The 27,024-nt window shown below is 39.1% G+C and overlaps 1 protein-coding gene and 1 non-coding gene across 2 annotated transcripts in view; one reads left to right on the forward strand and one right to left on the reverse strand.

Annotated features, from left to right (window-relative positions):
- LOC145394188 (tether containing UBX domain for GLUT4) overlaps positions 1-27,024 on the forward strand; it is a 673,993-nt gene that overhangs the window by 409,466 nt on the left and 237,503 nt on the right. The gene's annotated exons all lie outside the window — the stretch shown is intronic.
- Positions 11,413-11,531, reverse strand: LOC145394222 (5S ribosomal RNA). The gene has a single exon (XR_013896329.1). It is a non-coding gene; the product is annotated as a 5S ribosomal RNA (ribosomal RNA).

Consider the following 27,024-nt stretch of genomic DNA (forward strand, 5'->3'; position numbering starts at 1 on the left):
TCCAAAAAAAAAAAAAACACTGTGAAAGCAATGAAAATTACGAGCGCGTCTGACCGTCGCACTTGCGCTAGTTCGCTCTTGGTACTCTGTCATTTTTTATTCATAAAACCCCTCACACTTTATATTTCTATTACTATATAACACTTATATATATCTACAGTCTTTATCCATACGTTTCCTTCAGTAGTATTAGTTTATTGTCACTGTAGGGATTCAATTTCTTTCAGTAAAATACGTAGCATTCACTTTCTCGTATTGTATACTAGCATTGAGAGTGAATGTCACTTTCACCTTCACTCTCATAACTCATAGTATTCAGATATGCTAGAGTGAAACTTTCACTTTCATTACTCCTAGGGTATATACTCGTATTCTTATAATATTACTCATTTACATATCTATTTATGTTCTCTATTTTATTTACGTTATTTACATTTCTATTTTATTTACACTGTGTTATGCACTGTCACTTGAAGTAACTTATAAATCTATTTTCCACTGTTCACGTATATTTACATTACTTTCACTTGCTGTATACACATTATTTTGAATTCCACTTGCACTGTTTTACTCAATAGAGAGATCGTAGTCACTCTTTTATCAATTGTCAGCCCTTTACCTTTTTCCACACGAGGTTTAGTAGGGGGTAAAGGTCACAGGGCCCTTGGCATGGGGGTGAAAAGTCCCTGAAACTAGCAAGAGCGAACAGACGTACCTCCATTTTGGAAGATGAGAGTTAACTGATAAGGGTGGGCCGGGGTGGTGGCCTACCTAGGGAAATTCATTACTGCCAACGTTAGCCTCTAGACACAGCTAATATATAGCAGCGAAATGATTGGCAGGAAATCTAGACAATACATTATAAATTAGGTAGTTCCAGGTGAATGTAAATATCACTTAGGCTTCTCCCTTCCCTCCTTATATGTATATTTATTACGAAACTAGGTTATACGGCATATTTCAAGGGGAAATAAACAGCGAAAATTAGCGAACGAGTGCACGTGCTGTGTTGTCAGGTGATAATTATCCAATTCCAGGTGTATGGCACTCTCACTTACCTTATTTCTTTCATGTATATATTATTTGGTATAAGAATTGGGCATAGGGCTTATTCCAGTGGATGAAATCAGTGAAAAATTCCAGGAAAGATGTACTTAGCGTAGCACGGCCGGGCAGGCAAAAGGATAGGGTAATGGAGGGGGGGTAGGGAGGGGAGTCAAGAACGGGGAGAAATGGCTAAATTGTAAACAGTGGATGGGAGTACAGATAAGATTAGGAGTGCTGACTAGTGTTGGACATTGGCAGTACTGATAGATGATACAAGCCCCCACTTGGAAGCCCGGGTGAATTCAAAATAACACAGAATCACAAAAGCGATGCCCCGCGGTATGATCCCTTGCTCCCAAGCGTCACGAAAGTGACGCCCGCGGTTAAGGGGTTAAAGTGTTCTCTCCATCTGCTCACTTTTTCTCCCTTCTCCACTAGTAATCTACCATTTTTATCTTTCACTCCCCTGCTAACTTCACTTCCACCCTGTCTTACTCTTTTCACCTCTTTCCAGAACATTTTCTTACAGTCCCTCCACTTTACACTCAAATTCCTTCCAAATTCCTCATCCACTCTCTTCTTACTCTCTCTTACTAATCTTTTCACCTCTCTCTTTCTTTCTACATATAACTCTCTCTTCCGCCTCTAAACTTGTTCCACGCCCGTTTCTCATCCATTCATTGTATGCTTTCTTCTTTCGTGCCACAGCCTGTCTCACCTCTTCAGTCCACCACGCTGTTCCTTTCACCCCCTTCCGTCTTCTCTTCCTTCCATACAGCACATCACATGCTACACATATTTCTTCTGTAAATATCCTACACACACCGTCCACATCTCCCATCTGCTCCAATTCATATTTGCCCAATCGTTCCTCCACTTCTCTTTTATCTATCTATCTATCTGTCTATCTATTGCCAGATGCCTCAATCCCGTTTGGGGTGGTCACAAACAAATCGCTTCCAAGTCGCCCTGTCCCCCGCCATTTCACTGCCCTGCTCCCAACTAACACCCTCCTCTCTCATATACCTCTCCACCCCATCCCTCCATCTCATCCTCGGCCTCCCCCTCCCTCTTCCCCCCTCCACCTCACTCACATACACTCTCCTCGTCAGTCTTTCACCCTCCATCCTCTCCACATGTCCAAACCGCCTCAGTGTGTTCCTCATAATGCTTCCTATCACATCCACATCAACACCACAACGCTTCTTTATATCCTCATTTGTCAGGCTGTCTCTCCATGTGACTCCACAGGCTCCTCTTAAATAACTCATTTCCACTGCTCTTACTCTTGACTTGTGTCCTTCCAACAACGTCCAAGCTTCACTTCCGTACATTAGAGTTGGTATCACAATACTGTCATGTAGTAACTTTTTCACTTCCATGCTCACTTCTCTGTTTCTTATCACTGCTTTCAAAGAACGAGCAACCTTTCTTCCCTGCTGTACCCTTTCAAGCACTTCACCCTCCAAACTTCCATCCTTACTCATCACACTACTCAAGTACTTAAACATACTCACATTTTCCAATTCCTCACCATCCAACCTCGCCGTACATTCGCTGACTTCACCTCTCTCAAAGACCATCACTTTACTCTTCCCTACATTCACCTTTAGAGTCCGTTTCTTACACACTCCCCCAAACTCATCCACCAAGCCTTGCAGCTCCCCTTCGTCTTCACTCAACAACACAGTATCATCTGCAAACAACAGTACAGGGAGTTTCCAAACACTATCCTCTCTCACCAGGGCACTCCAACATCCACTACCCTACCTTGTACCTCTTTTATTACCCCATCCATGTACAGATTGAACTACCATGGAGACATGACACATCCCTGTTTCAACCCAACTTTCAAAGAGAAAAATTCACTTAGTTCACCATCCACACGCACATCAGTCTACGCACCATCGTACATACTCTTCACAGCATTCAGCAACTTCCCATCTACTCCATATATTCTTAACACTTTCCATAATCCTTGTCTATCCACCCTGTCATATGCTTTCTCCAAATCCATGAAAGCCGCATACAACTTCTTTCCCTTCTCTAGAAACTTTTCCACTAAAGATCTATGAATGAATATCTCATCTACACAGCCTCTTCCCTTCCTAAAGCCTCCCTGTTCTTCTCCAACTAATTTCTCTGTTCTTTCTCTAACTCTGTCAATAAGTATCCTACCATACACTTTTCCTATTATACTAAGAAGAAAAATGCCCCTATGATTACCACACACTTCTTTTTCTCCTTTTCCTTTGTAGAAAGGAATAATTATACCTGACTTCCAATCCTCCGGGACTCTACCTTCCTCGCAGGCCAATCTGCACATCTTTCACATCCATTCTACTACTATCTCTCCCCCATGCTTCAGCATTTCAGCACACACTCTGTCAATTCCTGGGGCTTTCCCCGATTTAACTTTCTTCATTGCTTCCACAACTTCTATCCTACCGATTTCTTCCTGTCGTCTCACCTCCCTCCTTCTCCCAGCCGTTCCCCAGCCACTTAGACTCGCAATACTTCCATCCTTTATGTTCAACAAATCCTTAAAGTGTTCTCTCCATCTGCTCACTTTTTCTCCCTTCTCCACTAGTAATCTACCATTTTTATCTTTCACTCCCCTGCTAACTTCACTTCCACCCTGCCTTACTCTTTTCACCACTTTCCAGAACATTTTCTTACAGTCCCTCCACTTTACACTCAAATTCCTTCCAAATTACTCATCCACTCTCTTCTTACTCTCTCTTACTAATCTTTTCACCTCCTTCTTTCTTTCTACATATACTCTGCCTTTTTCTCATCTTCTTGCAACCTTTCCACTCTCCTTGCAACTACTCCTTCCTCTCGTCTTTCCCTTCTTCTGTTCCTCCATCTTACTTGAATCCTAATTCTGGCCACCACCAAGTAGTGGTCAGAAAGTCCACTCCCCCAACCTCTATAAGCTCTTGCATCCATTACACATTTTCGCATCCTTTCATCCACACACATATAATCAATCATTGCATTCTTTTCATTCAGTTCAATACCCACCCTTTTCATTATTCGCCATGTATACCTGTGGATCATTTTATGCCTGAAGAGAGTATTGGCTATCACGAACCCCCTCGCACCACAAATGTCCTCTAACACACTCTTATTCTCATCTATCTCAGCAGGCACACCCCACTCACCAACTATTCCATCCACCTTCACATTCCCAACTTTACCATTCATATCACCGATCAAAAACACTTTCTCATTCCTTCCAAACTTTTCCATGCACATTTCTACATTTGTCCAGAACTCTTCTCTCACTCTTCTAGCACGATCTTGCGTTGGCGCATACACACACACAATCGCCCACATTTGTATTCTAACTTTCAACTTTACCCACACAATCCTTGACCCAATGATGATATATATATATATATATATATATATATATATATATATATATAGCCCACTGCCCTAATCCCGCAAAGGGTGGCCACAGACAAAACGCTTCCAAGTCACTCTGTCACCCACCATTTGACTACCCTCCCACCAACTCAACCCCCCCTCCCTCATATACCTCTCAACTCCATCCCTCCACCTCATCCTCGGTCTACCCCTCCCTCTCCCTCCCTCCACGTCACCTACATACACCCTCTTAGTCAGTCTTTCATTCTCCATTCTCTCCACATGTCCAAACCACCTCAGTGTATTTCTCCTAATGTATATATATATATATATATATATATATATATATATATATATATATATATATATATATATATATATATATATATATATATATATATATATATATATATATATATATATATATATATATATATATATATATATATATATATATATATATATATATATATATATATATATATATATATACACGTGTATGTGTGTGTATATATACAGTAGGCTTGCACAGTGCGCGAGAGATTGGGCGGTCCACGACCTCGCGCACCGGGAATTCGCGTACTGAGAATACATAATCTTATGGGAAAAATTACATATGGGCAGTACCCCCTAATATCTGGACATTTTTTGGCCCTTAGAGACATAAAAAAAATGTCAAATTTTTCAGATGTTGTACTACAGATATAGCTGCAATAACAAAAATATGGGCAGTCACCTTAACAATAGTAGACAACAGGCCTGATGGACTTAAACAACAGGGGTTCTGAGGCGCGGCAACGCACTTACAGTGCCCCCGCCACCACCCCGGCCGCACCACGCTTGTTTAACGTTGCCGATGTTGTATTATTCCAGGCTTTGACGAAGAAATTTACATCCTGTTGAATGTTACATTTCTTCCAGAATGCAGCAACAGCCATTATGGTGGGGGTTGCAGGTATGCCAGGTGAAGCAGGTGAGTCAGGTGGGGCTGTGAAGGTGGAGAGGGAGGCGGCTGGTGAGTTAGGTGGGGCAGTGGAGGACAGTGGTGGGTGAGTCAGGGGAGGTGGTGAGGGGAGTATCCTCCCTCTCCTCCTCGCTACTGCTCACATTTTTGGCAATTTCCTTCATCTCCTCTTGCTTGTTTGTTTCATTCCTCATCTTGTTATGGACTTATTGGCAGTATAACAACTTGGTATTCACGAAATAAACATCATTATTATAGAAACTGGGTATCTATTCTAACTTATTGTTATTGCGGAAAACGTTATTATTGAAGCTGTTATCGGTGATATCTTATTGTAGACTCCTCTTGAGCACCTTCCCCATGAGCCTCTAGGTCACTATTGGCGCATTGTGTGTGTGGGGGGTCGCGTATTGATGGAAAATGGCGTTTCTAAGCCACTTCTTGCCTCTACCTCGTGTTTTGTGGGGTAAACTCGCGCATTCAAGGTTTTTCGTTATGATTTTTGGTCACTCGCGCACAATGCGATCCGCGCATTGTGATGACGCGCACTGGGCGAGCCTACTGTATGTATATATATATATATATATATATCTATGTATGTATGTATATATGTATACAGTATATGTATATATATATATATATATATATATATATATATATATATATATACACACAATATGTTGATACTGTATATAAATTAGTGAACATATACCAGTGTTATGACACAGTAGGCTTACAAGTCAGATAACACTTACTGGATGGTCGAAATTATAAGGAATATTACCTTCCAGCTCAGTACATCATTTGTATTGGTGAACTCATCACTATTTATATTATTACAAAATTGTTTGGAGTGAGTACTGTATACAGTACTTTTTCCAGACATAAAATAAAATTGTCGGAAAATTGCATAAAATGAAGTGAAGGAATATGAATTGGTTAGGTCTTTCTGATGAAAGTTAAGCTTACATTTAGCACTCATTCTTTTGTTCGTTTTTTTGTTTACATGTGAAAGGGAGAGTATTGATGGAAACAGTAATGTACTCCATTAACCCCTTAATAACCTCCGGCATTGAAAAACCCTTTACAGTACAGATGTCAGTGATATCGAGTTAGTGAGCAATGAAAAAACTGTGAACAATTATGGGAGTGGAATGAAGGTCACTGGTATGTTTACACGACTCTACACTACGATTCCAAGCAGTCAGGGGGTCGGTTAATCTCAGATGTTTTCGTCCATTTGGTAAATGCACCGTAACTTTGTAATTTCTCCTGTGAATCATAGCGAATCATAGCATGGGTTTAGGAAGCTAAATAACACATTGTTAAGTGTGCCAGGTAATTATCTTCACATCTTTAAGAAAATGGATGAAACATAATCCCTCTCTGAGTATGTAGAATAAGTTTTTACCATTCATCTGAAATCGATTTATTTTTCTTAAAGATGTGAAGATAATCATCTGGCTCACCTAGCAGTGTGTTACTTAGCTTCCTGAACCATGCTATGATTCGCTATGAGTCACAGAAAAATTGATAAAGTTACGGTGCATTTACCAAATGGATGAAAACATCTGAGATTAACCGACCGCCTGACTGCTTGGAATTGTGGCGTAGAGTCGTGTAGACATACCAGTGACCTTCGTTTCCTTCCCATAATTGTTCAGTTTTCTTTATAGCTCACACTAACTTGACATCACTGACATCGGTACTGTAAAGGGTTGTTCAGTGCCGGAGGTTATTAAGGGGTTAATGGGATATATTACTGTTTGCATCAATACTCTCTCTTTCACATTAAACACAAAAACGAACAAAAGAATGAGCACTAAATGTACGTTTAACTATCATGAGAAACACCTTATCAATTCATATTCCTCCAGTTAATTTTTAAGTATTTTTCTGACTTTAGGATAGGTTAGGTTTGGTTAAATTATTAGGTATAGTTAAACTTGCTTAGGTTAGGTTTAGGTAAACAAGACAGTCCCTTCCACCATTATGCTGAAGAATAAAAATACTAGAGCTGTCACAGTCGTACAGCTAAAACAACAGGGAAACTGCGTTAACAAACAACATTTATTTATGGATAATGCATTACAGTATCAGTGGTTCATGGGCTACGCAATTATTGGTAAATGTCATTTTCAGGAAGGCATCAGGAATGAAAGAATTTCAAGAATTAGCAAGGGGACTTGGAACGTAACCCTCGCTAATTTGGTGGGAGTGGTTACTGTACTGTATGATACTGTGCAATATTGTAATCAATATAGTACTATACCTGAATCTGATAAAATATAGAAATTAGTGAACTTACAGAAGTGTAATGAAACATTAGGCCAACAAGTCACAGATAACACATCCTGGACTGCCGATACGATACGGACATCTGCCAAATAATCAAAGATTTTTGTAAATGGAATTATTTCTCAAAACTGCCAAAATGTCGGATCTACCGAATAATCAGTTGCCGAATAATAGGACTTTTACTGTAGTTCCATCATTGTGGAGAGGGACAGTGCTTTGTTTACAACTGGTGAGGGGGACTTTGCGGTCTTCTCCAAAGATGAAGTGGGAAGTGGAAGAACTAAGCTGAACCAAACAAGAGTAGCAGGAGTAGAGAAAACAGCAGAGAGGAATGTCCATGAGTTAAAAAAGGTATGGGCAGTAATTAGAGAGTTGCAAGAACGGACCTTACAAAAGGAGAAACAAACTTGTACAGAATAAACTGAGAAGGAAATGGTTAGGGTACTGAGAAGTAGAGAATCTTTAGTCAGGGATGTAGCAGATAAGAAAAAATGTGTAATAATTTCAGGAGTAAAAGGAAAACATATGACAGAAAGATCAGAAAGAGAAAGAGAAGAACTGAGTAAGGTTAAAGAAATAATATCAGTAGTTATGGAGGGTAACAACAAAGCTCAAGAAGAGATTGAAGAAGTGTTTAAGGTAGGAAAGTACGAGGAAGGAGGGACGAGGCCATTGAAGGTAAAGTTTAAGTCCCAGGTAATGGTAAACGAAATTATCAATAGAACATGGAAATTATCAGACAAAGAGGGGTTCGAAAATGTTTGGATAAGGAGAGATGCAAATGAGGAAGAAAGAGGTAAATTATGGGAGTTAATACAGGAAGCAAAGGCAAAAAATGAACAGAGAACGGAGGAAGAGAAGACATTGTTTTATTGGAGAGTTATGGATCAGAAATTGAGGAAGTGGTACCGACGGAGAGAGGGAGAGTAGAGGGTATAAAAAACAACAAGAAAAGTTTGAAAGTGGCATATACTAATGTTGGTTGTGGCACATACTAATGTTGATGGTTTAATATCGGCAAGGTTACAAAGCAATGATTTCTTGAGAATACATGAACCAGATGTTATGTGCTTTGTAGAGACCAAGGTAAGAGAGGATATTGATGTCCATGTGGGAGATGGCAAATACAAACTGCGGAGAAGAGACAGAAGAAAAAACGGGAGGAGTGATGATAGCAGTGAAGAACAAAATAAATGTGGATTCCATGGAAATGGGAGAGGGTAGGGCTGAAGTGATAAATATAAAATTTGAAACTTGAGAGAATGGCAAGAGAGATACGGCAGTAGTGTACGTTCCCCCTAAGATGAGAGCATGGAATGACGATGAATGCCAGGAGATGTTGTTAGTCATGGCTAGTTATTTATAGAAGGTGATTGAGAAATGCAACAATATGATTTTAATGGGTGACTTTAATTGTAAAGAGTTGAACTGGGTGGAATGGGACTCAGGAGACAGTGAAGATTTGTGGAGCACTGTATTGTTAAATATAACAATGAATAATGTGATGACCCAGTGGGTCAAAGAAGAGACACATTTCCGAGGTGAGGACACACCAGGAAGATTAGATTTACTGCCAGCCAAAGAACCTGACGTAATTGAATCTTTAAAATATCTGTGTCCTGTAGGAAAAATTGATCATGTGGTCATTGAGTTCTAGATGATAAAAGGGAACGTGGTGCCAAGAGACTTGCTTTATAGGCAGGAAAGATACAACTTTGGGAAAGGAGACTTTCCTGGATTGAGAAAATTTTTTGGAAATGCGGATTGGAGAAAATTCAGAGAAACGAGAGATACAGAGGAAGTGGGATATCTTTCTATACCTCTATAATTCGAGAGTGGAAAAATATGTGCCAATAGTATGGGGGAAAGAAAACAGGAGAAAAGGAGTGGTTTAATAGAAGGTGTATGATAGCAAAAAAAGAGAGGGACACAGCATGGAACAAGTGGAGAAAGAGAGGTAATAACAGAACAAAGGAGGAATGTAAAAGAACTAGAAATGAATATACAAGAATATGTAGAGAGGAAGGAAGGAACTTTGAAAAAGGTATAATAGACAAATGTAAGGATGAACCCAAACTGTTTTATAGATTTGTCAGTGGCAAATTGAAACAAAATGAAGGAATCACCAAACTGAAAGTAGAAGGATAGGTCGATAAAGATGCAGCAGTACAAGCTGAAATAATGAACAAATGTTTCCAATTGGTTTTCACTAATGAAAGGGAGTTTGTGGAAGGGGAGGGTGTGACTAGAAATGTAGTGATAAAAGACATAAAGGTGGAAGTGCAGGAAGTGTATAAATTACTGGAAACTCAAGATGTAAAGACTGGATGGAATCTCTACCTGATTACTAAAAGAATGCAGAGAACAACTGGCAGATAAGATTCACGATTTAATAGTGTGTTTTCTAGAAGAAAGGAACTTGCCTCGGGAATGGAAGAGGGCCAATGTGGTACCAATTTATAAAGGAGGATACCAGGAAGAACCTCTGAATTATAGACCAGTGTCCCTGACCAGCGTAGTTGCAAAATTGTATGAGAGAATCCTGAATGACAGATGGATAAAATATCTGGAGGAGATGAACATATTGGCTGAGAGCCAGTTTGGATTCAGAAGTGGAAGGTCATGTGTTTCCAACTTGCTGAGCTTTTATTCAAGAGTGATTGACGTGCTCCAGGAGAGAGACAGCTGGGTGGATTGTGTGTATTTAGATTTGGAGAAAGCCTTTGACAAGGTACACCACAAGCGACTGATGTGGAAATTGGAACACATAGGAGGACTGAAGGGAAGCGTCCTGGAGTGGATGTGTGACTTCTTGAGAGACAGACAAATGCAGACAGTAATAAAGGACAAGATGTCTGGATGGAAGAAAGTAACAAATGGAGTCCCACAGGGCTAGGTGTTAGCTCCAGTAATGTTCCTGGTTTATGTAAATTATTTGGTAGATGGAATGAACAGTTATGCAAGTCTGTTTGCTGATGACGCAAAGAGATTGAGGAAGGTAGAGGTTGAGGAGGACTGTAAAATGCTGCAGGAAGACCTGAATAGGATCCAAGATTGGAGCCAGATGTGGGAAATGAAATTTAACACAAAAAAATGCAAAATATTAGAAATGGATAAGAGTGCCTAGAGGCCATCACTGAATTACATGATGGGTAATGAACCAGTCACAAAAGTGAGAGAAGGGAAAGATTTGGGAGTGCTGGTCCAGGATAGCTCGTCACCAGAAAAACACATTAAGAAGATAGTTAGAGAGACGTACAATTTCTTGACAAACGTACGAATGGCATTCCATTACATGGATGAGGAGATGATGAAAAAATTGATAGTGGCCATGGTCCACTCCAGGTTGGAATATGCGGGAGTAGTGTGGTCTCCACACAAGAAGAAAGATATAAATAAGTTCGAGAGAATACAAAGAACAGCAACGAAGATGGTCCCCAGCCTGGCAGATCTGTCTTACGGAGAGAGGCTGGAAAAGCTGGACCTGCCTTCCCTAGAAGAAAAGAGAGAGAGGGGCAAAATGATTGCAGTGTTCCTGACCATGATGAGACTAGATAAAATTGAAAGAGAAGATCTGTTTGTATGGGATAGGGGAGTTTATTAAATATCCATCCATCCATCCATTGCCAGACGCCATGTATCCCAAACGGGGTGGTCAAGGGCTTAGAGTTAATTGTTTTACAGGGAGGGGCACTAATCCTCCACCAACCCCACTTGACACGTAGGGATGCCAACAGCATCTGGTGTTCCCAGGCGGTCACCCATCCAAGTACTAACCAGACCCAACGTTGCTTAACTTTGCTGATCGGACGGGAAGCGGTGTACTCAACGTGGCATGGCCGTATAATAATGAATAAGGTGATGATGCAATGGGTCAGAGAAGAGACACGGTTCCGAGGTGAGGACACACCAGCAAGGTTAGATTTACTGTTTACCAAAGAACCCGATGTATTAGAATCATTGAAATATTTCTGTCCTATAGGAAAAAGTGATCATGTGGTCATTGAGTTCCAGATGATAAAAGGGAACATCGATCCAAGAGATGAGCTTCATAGACAGGGAAGATACAACTTTGGGAAAGCTAATTTCACAGGACTGAGAAAATTTTTTGAAAATGCAGATTGGAGAAAATTCAGAGAAACAAGAGAGATACAAAGGAAGTGGGATATCTTTCTAGACCTCTACAATTTGGGAGTGGAAAAATTTGTACCAAGAGTAAGAGGGAAAGAAAACAGGAAAAAGGAGTGGTTTAATAGAAGGTGTATGATGGCAAAAAAAAGAAAGAGATAAGGCATGGAACAACTGGAGAAAGAGGGGCAACACCAGAACAAAGGAAGAACATAAAAGAACTAGAAATGATTACACAAGAATACGTAGAGAAGAAGACAGGAATTTTGAAAAAGGTATAATAGACAAGCGCAAGGATGAACCCAAACTGTTTTATAGATTTGTTAATGGCAAACTGAAACAAAAGGAAGGAATCAGCAAATTGAATGTAAAAGGAGAGGTCTATAAAGATGCAGCAATGCAAGCTGAAATAATGAAGAAATGTTTCCAATCAGTTTTCACTAATGAAAAAGAGTTTGTGGAAAGGGAGAGAGTGACTAGAAATGTACCGGTGATAAAAGATATAAAAGTGGAGGTACAGGAAGTGTACAAATTATTGGAAACCCAAGATGTAAGGAAAGCCCCAGGACCTGATGGAATTTCTAATTGGGTACTGAAGGAATGCAGAGAACAAGTGGCAGATAAAATTCACAGTTTAATCATGTGTTCTCTGGAAGAGGGGAAAGTTCCACAAGAATGGAAGAGGGCAAATGTGGTACCAATTTATAAGGGAGGAAACAGGGAAGAACCCCTGAATTATAGACCAGTGTCTCTAACCAGCATGGTCGCAAAATTGTGCGAGAGAATCCTGAAAGACACATGGATAAAATATCTAGAAGAGATGAATATTTTGGCCGAATGTCAGTTTGGATTCAGAAGTGGAAGGTCATGTGTTTCTAACTTGTTGAGCTTTTACTCAAGAGCGATTGACATGGTACAGGAGAGAGATGGTTGGGTGGATTGTGTGTACTTAGACTTAGAGACGGCCTTTGACAAGGTACCTCATAAGAGACTAATGTGGAAACTAGAATATATAGGAGGACTGAAGGGGAAACTCCTGGAATGGATGAGAGACTTTTTGAGAGACAGACAAATGAGGACAGTAATAAAGGATAGGATGTCTGGATGGAGGGAAGTGACAAGTGGAGTCCCCCAAGGCTCGGTGTTGGCGCCAGTAATGTTTCTGATTTACGTAAATGATATGGTAGATGGAGTGAACAGTTATGCAAGTCTGTTTGCTGATGGTGCAAAGATCTTGAGGAAGGTAGAGGTTGAGGAGGATTGTCAAATGCTGCAGGAGGATCTGGATAGGATACATGATTGGAGCCGGATGTGGGAAATGAAATTTAATGTAAAGAAATGTAAAATATTGGAAATGGGTAAAAGTACCAGGAGGCCATCACTGAATTATTTGTTGGGTAATGAATTAATCACTAAAATGAGAGAAGAGAAAGACTTGGGAGTGCTGGTCCAAGACAGTTTGTCACCTGAAAAGCACATTAATAAGATAGTTAGGGAGACTTATAATCTCTTGACTAACATAAGAGTAGCATTTCATTATATGGATGAGGAGATGATGAAAAAATTGATGGTGGCCATGATCCGCCCCAGGTTAGAATATGCAGCAGTAGTGTGGTCCCCACACAAAAAGAAAGATATAAACAAGATTGAGAGAATACAAAGAACAGCAACCAAGATGGTCCCCACTCTGGCAGATCTGTCATACAGAGAGAGGCTGGAAAAGCTGGATTTGCCTTCCTTAGAGGAAAGGAGAAAGAGGGGAGACATGATTGCGGTGTTCAGGACCATGGTGGGAGTAGATAAAATTGACCGAGAAGATCTGTTTTTTTGGGATAGGGGAGTTTATTAAATATCCATCCATCCATCCATTGCCAGACGCCATGTATCCCAAACGGGGTGGTCAAGGGCTTAGAGTTAATTGTTATCAAGAAACATAGCTTTCCTTACAGAAGTATCGATTTATGGAATAGCCTTGACAAAGAGATCGCCCAGTCAAAAAACTTAAATGAGTTTAAAGCTAAATTTGACTTACTGAGAAACAGCGATGGGAACCCACAAGCATAGCATTTTTCGTGTGTATCTCAATTAGGTATACTGTATTGGGTAAATACATAAGTATTTGGAACGTATTAGACGAAAAGGTGGTGCAGGAGAAAAACATTCATGTGTGTAAAAGTAAACTAGGTAAATGTGGATATGGAGACAGGACAACGCGAGCATCGCTCAATTCCTGTATACTACAAATAGGTAGATACATACACACACACACACACACACACACACACACACACACACACACACACACACACACACACACGACTGAGAAAATTTTTTGAGAATGCAGATTGGAGAAAATTCGGAGAAACAAGAGAGATACAAAGGAAGTGGGATATCTTTCTAGACCTCTATAATTTGGGAGTGGAAAAATTTGTACCAAGAGTAAGAGGGAAAGAAAACAGGGAAAAAGAGTGGTTTAATATAAGGTGTATGATAGCAAAAAAAAGAGAGAGATAAGGCATGGAACAACTGGAGAACGAGAGGCAACACCAGAACAAAGGAAGAATATAAAAGAATTAGAAATGAATACACAAGAATACGTAGAGAAGGAGAAAGGAATTTTGAAAAAGGTATAATAGACAAATGCAAGGATGAACCCAAACTGATTTATAGATTTGTTAATGGCAAACTGAAACAAAAGGAAGGAATCAGCAAATTGAATGTAAAAGGAGAGGTCTATAAAGATGCAGCAATGCAAGCTGAAATAATGAAGAAATGTTTCCAATCAGTTTTCACTAATGAAAAAGAGTTTGTAGAAAGGGAGGGAGTGACTAGAAATGTACCGGTGATAAAAGATATAAAAGTGGAGGTACAGGAAGTGTACCGTACAAATTATTGGAAACCCAAGATGTAAGGAAAGCCCCAAGACCTGATGGAATTTTTAATTGGGTACTGAACGAATGCAGAGAACAAGTGGCAGATAAAATTCACAGTTTAATCATGTGTTCTCTGGAAGAGGGGAAAGTGCCAAAAGAATGGAAGAGGGCAAATATGGTACCAATTTATAAGGGAGGAAACAGGGAAGAACCCCTTAATTATAGACCAATGTCTCTAACCAGCATGGTCGCAAAATTGTGCGAGAGAATCCTGAAAGACACATGGATAAAATATCTAGAAGAGATGAATATTTTGGCCAAATGTCAGTTTGGATTCAGAAGTGGAAGGTCATGTGTTTCTAATTTGTTGAGCTTTTACTCAAGAGCGATTGACATGGTACAGGAGAGAGATGGTTGGGTGGATTGTGTGTACTTAGACTTAGAGACGGCCTTTGACAAGGTACCTCATAAGAGACTAATGTGGAAACTGGAATATATAGGAGGACTGAAGGGGAAACTCCTGGAATGGATGAGAGACTTTTTGAGAGACAGACAAATGAGGACAGTAATAAAGGATAGGATGTCTGGATGGAGGGAAGTGACAAGTGGAGTCCCCCAAGGCTCGGTGTTGGCGCCAGTAATGTTTCTGATTTACGTAAATGATATGGTAGATGGAGTGAACAGTTATGCAAGTCTGTTTGCTGATGGTGTAAAGATCTTGAGGAAGGTAGAGGTTGAGGAGGATTGTAAAATGCTGCAGGAGGATCTGGATAGGATACATGATTGGAGCCGGATGTGGGAAATGAAATTTAATGTAAAGAAATGTAAAATATTGGAAATGGGTAAAAGTACCAGGAGGCCATCACTGAATTATTTGTTGGGTAATGAATTAATCACTAAAATGAGAGAAGAGAAAGACTTGGGAGTGCTGGTCCAAGACAGTTTGTCACCTGAAAAGCACATTAATAAGATAGTTAGGGAGACTTATAATCTCTTGACTAACATAAGAGTAGCATTTCATTATATGGATGAGGAGATGATGAAAAAATTGATGGTGGCCATGATCCGCCCCAGGTTAGAATATGCAGCAGTAGTGTGGTCCCCACACAAAAAGAAAGATATAAACAAGATTGAGAGAATACAAAGAACAGCAACCAAGATGGTCCCCACTCTGGCAGATCTGTCATACAGAGAGAGGCTGGAAAAGCTGGATTTGCCTTCCTTAGAGGAAAGGAGAAAGAGGGGAGACATGATTGCGGTGTTCAGGACCATGGTGGGAGTAGATAAAATTGACCGAGAAGATCTGTTTTTATGGGATAAGAGAATAACAAGAGGACACAGAATGAAATTGAAAAAGTCAAGCTGCTTGAAGGATATCAAGAAACATAGCTTTCCTTACAGAAGTATCGATTTATGGAATAGCCTTGACAAAGAGATCGCCCAGTCAAAAAACTTAAATGAGTTTAAAGCTAAATTTGACTTACTGAGAAACAGCGATGGGAACCCACAAGCATAGCATTTTTCGTGTGTATCTCAATTAGGTATACTGTATTGGGTAAATACATAAGTATTTGGAACGTATTAGACGAAAAGGTGGTGCAGGAGAAAAACATTCATGTGTGTAAAAGTAAACTAGATAAATGTGGATATGGAGACAGGACAACGCGAGCATCGCTCAATTCCTGTATACTACAAATAGGTAGATACATACACACACACACACGTACACACACACACACACACACACACACACACACACACACACAGGACTGAGAAAATTTTTTGAGAATGCAGATTGGAGAAAATTCGGAGAAAGAAGAGAGATACAAAGGAAGTGGGATATCTTTCTAGACCTCTATAATTTGGGAGTGGAAAAATTTGTACCAAGAGTAAGAGGGAAAGAAAACAGGGAAAAAGAGTGGTTTAATATAAGGTGTATGATAGCAAAAAAAAGAGAGAGATAAGGCATGGAACAACTGGAGAACGAGAGGCAACACCAGAACAAAGGAAGAATATAAAAGAATTAGAAATGAATACACAAGAATACGTAGAGAAGGAGAAAGGAATTTTGAAAAAGGTATAATAGACAAATGCAAGGATGAACCCAAACTGATTTATAGATTTGTTAATGGCAAACTGAAACAAAAGGAAGGAATCAGCAAATTGAATGTAAAAGGAGAGGTCTATAAAGATGCAGCAATGCAAGCTGAAATAATGAAGAAATGTTTCCAATCAGTTTTCACTAATGAAAAAGAGTTTGTAGAAAGGGAGGGAGTGACTAGAAATGTACCGGTGATAAAAGATATAAAAGTGGAGGTACAGGAAGTGTACCGTACAAATTATTGGAAACCCAAGATGTAAGGAAAGCCCCAAGACCTGATGGAATTTTTAATTGGGTACTGAACGAATGCAGAGAACAAGTGGCAGATAAAATTCACAGTTTAATCATGTGTTCTATGGAAGAGGGGAAAGTGCCAAAAGAATGGAAGAGGGCAAATATGGTACCAATTTATAAGGGAGGAAACAGGGAAGAACCCCTTAATTATAGACCAATGTCTCTAACCAGCATGGTCGCAAAATTGTGCGAGAGAATCCTGAAAGACACATGGATAAAATATCTAGAAGAGATGAATATTTTGGCCAAATGTCAGTTTGGATTCAGAAGTGGAAGGTCATGTGTTTCTAATTTGTTGAGCTTTTACTCAAGAGCGATTGACATGGTACAGGAGAGAGATGGTTGGGTGGATTGTGTGTACTTAGACTTAGATAAGGCCATTGACAAGGTACCTCATAAGAGACTAATGTGGAAACTGGAATATATAGGAGGACTGAAGGGGAAACTCCTGGAATGGATGAGAGACTTTTTGAGAGGCAGACAAATGAGGACAGTAATAAAGGATAGGATGTCTGGATGGAGGGAAGTGACAAGTGGAGTCCCCCAAGGCTCGGTGTTGGTGCCAGTAATGTTTCTGATTTACGTAAATGATATGGTAGATGGAGTGAACAGTTATGCAAGTCTGTTTGCTGATGGTGTAAAGATCTTGAGGAAGGTAGAGGTTGAGGAGGATTGTAAAATGCTGCAGGAGGATCTGGATAGGATACATGATTGGAGCCGGATGTGGGAAATGAAATTTAATGTAAGGAAATGTAAAATATTGGAAATGGGTAAAAGTACCAGGAGGCCATCACTGAATTATTTGTTGGGTAATGAATTAATCACTAAAATGAGAGAAGAGAAAGACCTGGGAGTGCTGGTCCAAGACAGTTTGTCACCTGAAAAGCACATTAATAAGATAGTTAGGGAGACTTATAAACTCTTGACTAACATAAGAGTAGCATTTCATTATATGGATGAGGAGATGATGAAAAAATTGATGGTGGCCATGATCCGCCCCAGGTTAGAATATGCAGCAGTGGTGTGGTCTCCACACAAAAAGAAAGATATTAACAAGATTGAGAGAATACAAAGAACAGCAACCAAGATGGTCCCCACTCTGGCAGATCTGTCATACAGAGAGAGGCTGGAAAAGCTGGATTTGCCTTCCTTAGAGGAAAGGAGAAAGAGGGGAGAAATGATTGTGGTGTTCAGGACCATGGTGGGAGTAGATAAAATTGACCGAGAAGATCTGTTTTTATGGGATAAGAGTGTAACAAGAGGACACAAAATGAAATTGAATAAGTCAAGCTGCTTGAAGGATATCAAGAAACATAGCTTTCCTTACAGAAGTATAGATTTATGGAATAGCCTTCACAAAGAGATCGCCCAGTCAAAAAACTTAAATGAGTTTAAAGCTAAATTTGACTTACTTAGAAACAGCGATGGGAACCCACGAGCATAGCATTTTTCGTGTGTATCTCAATTAGGTATATTGGGTTAATACATAAGTATTTGGAACGAATTAGACGAAAAGGTGGTGCAGGAGAAAAACATTCATGTGTGTAAAAGTAAACTAGATAAATGTGGATATGGAGACAGGACAACACGAGCATCGCTCAATTCCTGTATACTACAAATAGGTAAATACATACACACACACACACGTCCCAGGCATCGCTCCTAACCTTGAGTAGTTTCAGGAATTTTGTCTGTCCTGTCTCCTAGGGTCTTTCTTTAAATTTAAAATAATGAAAGTTGGTAGACTACCAAAAATGTAAAGATTTGTTGGCAATAGTATACATGATTGTTTGTGGCTTATTCGGTAACAGCTGTTTAGGTGCTTTACCGGTACGTTAAAGATGGCCGAAAATGTAAACAATGAGGGAATGGAATTTCAAGGATTTGATGCTAATACTAATGTCATGGACCTGGTGAAAACATTAATTATGAGGATTAGTGAACTCGAAAAAAAAGTAGAGAATCTTGTGATAAAGGATGTGTCAGGAAATACGGAAACCACCATACAGAGTCTAATCCAGTCCAACGAAACAGCCAATGAAGAGATTAAGAATTTGAAGAGGGAAAATGTTGAACTGAGGAGGAAACTTGAAGAGAGTACTAATAAAACGGAGAAGGTGAGTAATGTACTAGAAGAACGCAAGGCAAAGTGGGCACACGTAGAAGAAGAACAGAAAGAAGTGGTCTGCTTAAGAGAGATCATCCAGGAAGAAAGGGAAATGAACAAGAAAGAAATGGAAGAAAATGTAGTGAAAATACTGAAGAAAAAAGAGAAACTGTAGAAAGGAACAGATGTGTGGTAGTATTTGGAAACAGGGAAGAGGAAGAAAAGGTTAGGTTCGCAAGACTCGAGAGAGACACGAACATGGTGAGAGGAATATTAGGCAAGATTGACCCCGAAGGAGACAAGTGGGTAAAAGAAATTGAGGAAGTAAGGAGGATAGGGCCTTATAAGAAAGGGGAAACAAGACCAATGAGAGTCAAGTTTACATCAGAAAGTGTAATAAATGAGATACTTAAAGTGACCTGGAAATTAAGCAAAGAGGCGGGGATGGAAAATATTATAATAAGAAAAGATCTGAATGAAGAAGAAAGAGAAGTTTTAAAATCATTAAAGGAAGTAGTAAAGGAAAAAAATGATAAGAGGACAGAGGAAGAACGTAATACTTTTTTTTGGAGAGTATTGGATATGAAAGTAAGGAAATGGTATTTAAGGAAATAGAAGCGAAGGAAACTAGGGGGGATGGTTGTGAAAGATCAGAAGTTGAGGAAGTGGTACGGACAGAGAGTAGGAGAGAAGAGGGTATTAATAATGTCAAAAATAATTTGAAGGTGATATATACTAATGTTGATGGTTTCATATCGACAAGGATCGAAATTAATGATTTCTTGAGAGAACATGAACCTGATGTCATGTGCTTTGTAGAGACCAAATTAAGAGAAGATATTGATGTTCATTTGGGAGATGGTAAATACAAACTGTGGAGAAAAGACAGAAAAGAAAAAAAGGGAGGAGGAGTGATGATAGCAGTGAAGAACAACATAAATGTAGATACTGTGGAAATGGGAGAAGGCAGGGCTGAAGTGATATATATGAAATTAGAAACTGGAGAGAATGTTAAGAGAGATATGGCGGTAGTGTATGTTCCCCCAAAGACGAGAGCATGGAAGGATGACGAATACCATGAGATGATGTCAGATATGGCTAGCTACTTGCAAAAAATAATTGAGAAAAGCAATAATATAATTTTGGTGGGTGACTTTAATTGTAAAGAGGTGAACTGGGAGGAATGGTACTCGGGAGGCGGCGAGGATTCATGGGGTACTATGTTATTAAATATAATAATGAATAATGTGATGACGCAGTGGGTCAAAGAAGAGACACGGTTTCGAGGTGAGGACACACCAGCAAGGTTAGATTTACTGTTCACCAAAGAACCCGATGTAATAGAATCATTGGAATATCTCTGTCCTTTGGGAAAAAGTGATCACGTGGTCATTGAGTTCCAGATGTTAATAGGAAACGTTGAGCCAAGAGACGAGCTTCATAGACAGGGAAGATACAACTTTGGCAAAGCAAATTTTACAGGATTGAGAAACTTTTTTGAAAATGCGGATTGGAGAAAATTCAGAGAAACAAGAGAGATACAAAGGAAGTGGGATATCTTTCTAGACCTCTATAATTTGGGAGTGGAAAAATTTGTACCAAGAGTAAGAGGGAAAGAAAACAGGAAAAAGGAGTGGTTTAATAGAAGGTGTATGATAGCCAAAAAAAAGAGAGATAAGGCGTGGAACAATTGGAGAAAGAGAAGTAACGACAGAACAAAGGAAGAATATAAAAGAACAAGAAACGAATACACAAGAATACGTAGGGAAGAAGAAAGGAATTTTGAAAAAGGTATAATTGACAAATGTAAGGATGAACCCAAACTGTTTTATAGATTTGTTAATGGCAAACTGAAACAAAAGGAAGGAATCACCAAGCTGAAAGTAGATGGAGAGGTCTTTAAGGATGCGGCAATGCAAGCAGAAATAATGAACAAACGTTTCCAGTCAGTTTTCACTAAAGAAAAGGAGCTTGTGGAAGGGGAGGGAGTGATTGGAAATGTTCCGGTGATCAAAGATATAAAAGTGGAGGTGCAGGAAGTGTATAAATTACTGGAAACTCAAGATGTAAGGAAAGCCCCAGGACCTGATGGAATTTCTAATTGGGTACTGAAGGAATGCAGAGAACAACTGGCGGATAAAATTTACAGCTTAATTGTATGCTCACTGGAAGAGGGGAAAGTGCCAGAAGAATGGAAGAGGGCAAATGTGGTACCAATTTACAAGGGAGGAAACAGGGAAGAACCCCTGAATTATAGACCAGTGTCTCTAACCAGCATGGTCGCAAAATTGTGTGAGAGAATCCTGAAAGACAGATGGATAAAATATCTGGAAGAGATGAATATTTTGGCTGAATGTCAGTTTGGATTCAGAAGTGGAAGGTCATGTGTTTCAAACTTGTTGAGCTTTTACTCAAGAGCGATTGATGTGGTACAGGAGAGAGATGGTTGGGTGGATTGTGTGTACTTAGACTTAGAGAAGGCCTTTGACAAGGTACCTCATAAGAGACTAATGTGGAAACTAGAATATATAGGAGGACTAAAGGGAAACTTCTGGAATGGATGAGAGACTTTTTGAGAGACAGACAAATGAGGACAGTAATAAAGGAAAAGATGTCTGGATGGAGGGAAGTAACAAGTGGAGTCCCTCAAGGCTCAGTGTTGGCGCCAGTAATGTTCCTGATTTACGTAAATGATATGGTAGATGGAGTGAACAGTTATGCGAGTCTGTTTGCTGATGATGTAAAGATCTTGAGGAAGATAGAGGTTGAGGAGGATTGTAAAATACTGCAGGAGGATTTCGATAGGATACACAATTGGAGCCGGACGTGGGAAATGAAATTTAATGTAAAGAAATATAAAATATTGGAAATGGGTAAAAGTACCAGGAGACCATCACTGAATTATTTTTGGGGTAATGAATTAATCACAAAAAGGAGAGAAGAGAAAGATTTGGGAGTGCTGGTCCAAGATAGTTTGTCACCAGAAAAGCACATTAACAAGATAGTTGGAGAGACTTATAAGCTCTTGACTAACATAAGAGTAGCATTTCATTATATGGATGAGGAAATGATGAAAAAATTGATAGTGGCCATGATCCGCCCTAGGTTACAATATGCAGCGGTAGTGTGGTGCCCACACAAAAAGAAAGATATAAACAAGATTGAGGGAATACAAAGAACAGCAACCAAGATGGTCCCCAGTCTGACAGACCTGTCATACAGAGAGAGGCTGGAAAAACTGGATTTGCCTTCGTTAGAGGAAAGGAGAAAGAGGGGAGACATGATTGCGGTGTTCAGGACCATGGTGGGAGTAGATAAAATTGACAAAGAAGATCTGTTTCTATGGGATAAGAGAGCAACAAGAGGACATGGAATGAAATTGAAAAAGTCAAGCTGCTTGAAGGATATCAAGAAATATAGCTTTCCTTACAGAAGTATAGACTTATGGAATAGCCTGGACAAAGAGATCGTCCAGTCTAAAAACTTAAACGAGTTTAAAGATAAATTCGACTTATTGAGAAACGGCGACGGAAACCCACGAGCATAGTACATTCCGTGTATATCACAATTAGGTATATTCTTAAATATTTAGAACGACTCAGACAAAGAGGTGGTGCATGAGAAAAACATGTGTGTAAAGGTAGACTTGATAAATGTGGATATGGAGACAGGACGACACGAGCATTGCTCAATTCCTGTATACTACAAATAGGTAAATACAAATAGGTAAATACACACACACACACACACACACACACACACACACACACACACACACAGGACTGAGAAAATTTTTTGAAAATGCAGATTGGAGAAAATTCAGAGAAACAAGAGAGATACAAAGGAAGTGGGATATCTTTCTAGACCTGTATAATTTGGAAGTGGAAAAATTTGTACCAAGAGTAAGAGGGAAAGAAAACAGGAAAAAAGAGTGGTTTAATATAAGGTGTATGATAGCAAAAAAAAAGAGAGAGATAAGGCATGGAACAACTGGAGCAAGAGAGGCAACACCAGAACAAAGGAAGAATATAAAAGAACTAGAAATGAATACACAAGAATACGTAGAGAAGGAGAAAGGAATTTTGAAAAAGGTATAATAGACAAGCGCAAGGATGAACCCAAACTGTTTTATACATTTGTTAATGGCAAACTGAAACAAAAGGAAGGAATCAGCAAATTGAATGTAAAAGGAGAGGTCTATAAAGATGCAGCAATGCAAGCTGAAATAATGAAGAAATGTTTCCAATCAGTTTTCACTAATGAAAAAGAGTTTGTGGAAAGGGAGGGAGTGACTAGAAATGTACCGGTGATAAAAGATATAAAAGTGGAGGTACAGGAAGTGTACAACTTATTGGACACCCAAGATGTAAGGAAAGCCCCAGGACCTGATGGAATTTTTATTTGGGTACTGAAGAAATGCAGAGAACAAGTGGCAGATAAAATTCACAGTTTAATCATGTGTTCTCTGGAAGAGGGGAAAGTGCCAAAAGAATGGAAGAGGGCAAATATGGTACCAATTTATAAGGGAGGAAACAGGGAAGAACCCCTGAATTATAGACCAATGTCTCTAACCAGCATGGTCGCAAAATTGTGCGAGAGAATCCTGAAAGACACATGGATGAAATATCTAGAAGAGATGAATATTTTGGCCAAATGTCAGTTTGGATTCAGAAGTGGAAGGTCATGTGTTTCTAACTTGTTGAGCTTTTACTCAAGAGCGATTGACATGGTACAGGAGAGAGATGGTTGGGTGAATTGTGTGTACTTAGACTTAGATAAGGCCTTTCACAAGGTACCTCATAAGAGACTAATGTGGAAACTAGAGTATATAGCAGGACTGAAGGGGAAACTCCTGGAATGCATGAGAGACTTTTTGAGAGACAGACAAATGAGGACAGTAATAAAGGATAGGATGTCTGGATGGAGGGAAGTAACAAGTGGAGTCCCCCAAGGCTCGGTGTTGGCTCCAGTAATGTTTCTGATTTACGTAAATGATATGGTAGATGGAGTGAACAGTTATGCAAGTCTGTTTGCTGATGATGTAAAGATCTTTAGGAAGGTAGAGGTTGAGGAGGATTGTAAAATGCTGCAGGAGGATCTGGATAGGATACATGATTGGAGCCGGATGTGGGAAATGAAATTCAATGTAAAGAAATGTAAAATATTGGAAATGGGTAAAAGTACCAGGAGGCCATCACTGAATTATTTGTTGGGTAATGAATTAATCACTAAAATGAGAGAAGAGAAAGACTTGGGAGTGCTGGCCCAAGATAGTTTGTCACCTGAAAAGCACTTTAATAAGATAGTTAGAGAAACTTATAAACTCTTGACTAACATAAGAGTAGCATTTCATTATATGGATGAGGAGATGATGAAAAAATTGATAGTGGCCATGATCCCCCCCAGGTTAGAAGATGCAGCAGTAGTGTGGTCCCCACACAAAAAGAAAGATATAAACAAGATTGAGAGAATACAAAGAACAGCAACCAAGATGATTCCCACTCTGGCAGATCTGTCATACAGAGAGAGGCTGGAAAAGCTGGATTTGCCTTCCTTAGAGGAAAGGAGAAAGAGGGGAGACATGATTGTGGTGTTCAGGACCATGGTGGAAGTAGATAAAATTGGTAAAGAAGATCTGTTTTTATGGGATAAGAGAGTAACAAGAGGACACGGAATGAAATTGAAAAAGTCAAGCTGCTTGAAGGATATCAAGAAACTTAGCTTTCCTTACAGTAGTATCGATTTATGGAATAGCCTTGACAAAGAAATTGTCCAGTCAAAGAACTTAAATGAGTTTAAAGCTAAATTTGACTTACTTAGAAACAGCGATGGGAACCCACGAGCATAGCATATTTCATGTGTATCTCAGTTAGGTATTTTGGGTAAATACATAAGTATTTGGAACGAATTAGACGAAAAGGTGGTGCAGGAGAAAAACATTCATTAGTGCAAAAGTAAACTAGATAAATGTGGATATGAAGACAGGACAACATGAGCATCGCTCAATTCCTGTATACTACAAATAGGTAAATACAAATAGGTACATACATACACACACACACACACACAGATAGTTTTCCTTATAGATATATAGACCTGTGGAATAGCTTGGACAAAGAGATCGTCCAGTCTAAAAACTTAAACGAATTTAAAGCTAAATTTGACTTTTTGAAAAACGGAGATAGTACCCCATGAGTGTAACTCATTTCCTGTATATCACAAATAGGTAAATACAATTAGGTAAATACACACACACACACACACACACACACACACACACACACAGTCAGGGAGTCATCAGATGCAGACATCGGATATCGGCGCTCCGTACCAAAACAGTGGCCATTACCTAAATTAGTATCTTTGAATGAGTCAAGCTCTGTACCAGATTAGACTAAATGATTTTTCATTATTAAAAGGTAAAGAAATAATAAGTTTAAATAAGACTGGTTAAAACAACAAAGAACCACGATGCGTTGAGTCAGCTGGGTTTGTTTATGCTACATAAACACGGGGAAAGCGTGCACACTCTGTAAGTACTTATTCTGTTCATTTAGTATTACAAAATGGATACATACTTCAGTAAAACAAATTTGGAAAAGAAAAGGGATAAAAGTAAAAAGCAAAATGATGATTTCTACCAAGAACTGGTTGAAGTGGAGACTCACAATAGACTGGTTGAACGTGTACACAAACTAGAAATGGCTTTCAAAAATGAAGTTGATGAAATAAAGAAGCAAATGCACTTGCAAAAGGAAGAGATAGAAAAACTAGGAAGGGAGGCCAATAAGAAAGACACAACCATCAGTGAACTAACAGTGGAATTGAATACGCTTAGGAAGATTGTGAGTGAAATGGGAAGTACAGTAGTCAATCACGAGAGTGTTATGGAAGAGTTAAAAAATGACACAGAGACAATTAGACAATCAAGCAGTCTTATGGACCAGATCAGTGATATTGAGGAGAAGATAACACAGGTGAATGAAGCTGTGCAGAGCTACAAAAATGATGTAGAAACCACGTATGCTGAAATGGTGAAAGTAAAGAAAGACTTAGAAACAAGGGTGGAGGAAAAAAGCATTAAAAAGGAAGTGAAAAGAATAATCCAAAACAATCCAAAGTTAGTCAGAGATTCAGTAGAAATAAATAAATCAATAGTAATCACTGGTATAGAAGAGGAAGAAATTAAAAACAAGATCACTAGAGACAAAAAGGAGATGGCAAATGTAATGAGCTTACTGAAAGAAGTATCAGAGGAAATCTGTAGTAAAGACATAGAGGAACACAAAAGGTTAGGGAAATACGAGAAAAGCAAGACAAGACCTCTAAAGGTGACTTTCCAGAGTGTAAACACTGTGGAAGAGATACTAAAAAATGCAAAGAATCTTATGGAAAAAGAGGAGTTCAAAAATGTATGGATAAAAAGATGCCTAACACAAGAGGAACTGGAATTACTGAAAGAGAAAAGGGAGGAAGCAAAAACAAAAAATGAGGGAAGATCAGAAGAGGAGAAGAAGAAATTTTTTTACCAAGTAATATGATTGCAGGTACGAAAGTGGTACACAAACAGGATGGAAGTAAAAGGAAGAAGTTGGTAGAACCATGTCATGACAAGTATATAAACAAGATGATAAAATTGATGTACTCAAATGTGGATGGAATGGTATCTAAATTACTAGAGATGAATGATTATGTCAGAGAAAATGAACCACAAATAATATGCCTAACTGGGACAAAATTAACACCAAGGATATCCAATGACATACTAAACTTAGAGGAATACAATATATGGAGAAGAGACAGAAATTTATAAAAAGGAGGAGGAATTATAATATTA

The sequence above is a fragment of the Coenobita brevimanus genome, chromosome 26 (assembly GCF_032717465.1).
Source record: "Coenobita brevimanus isolate Jiangsu-jjx chromosome 26, ASM3271746v2, whole genome shotgun sequence".
Classification (NCBI taxonomy): domain Eukaryota; kingdom Metazoa; phylum Arthropoda; class Malacostraca; order Decapoda; family Coenobitidae; genus Coenobita; species Coenobita brevimanus.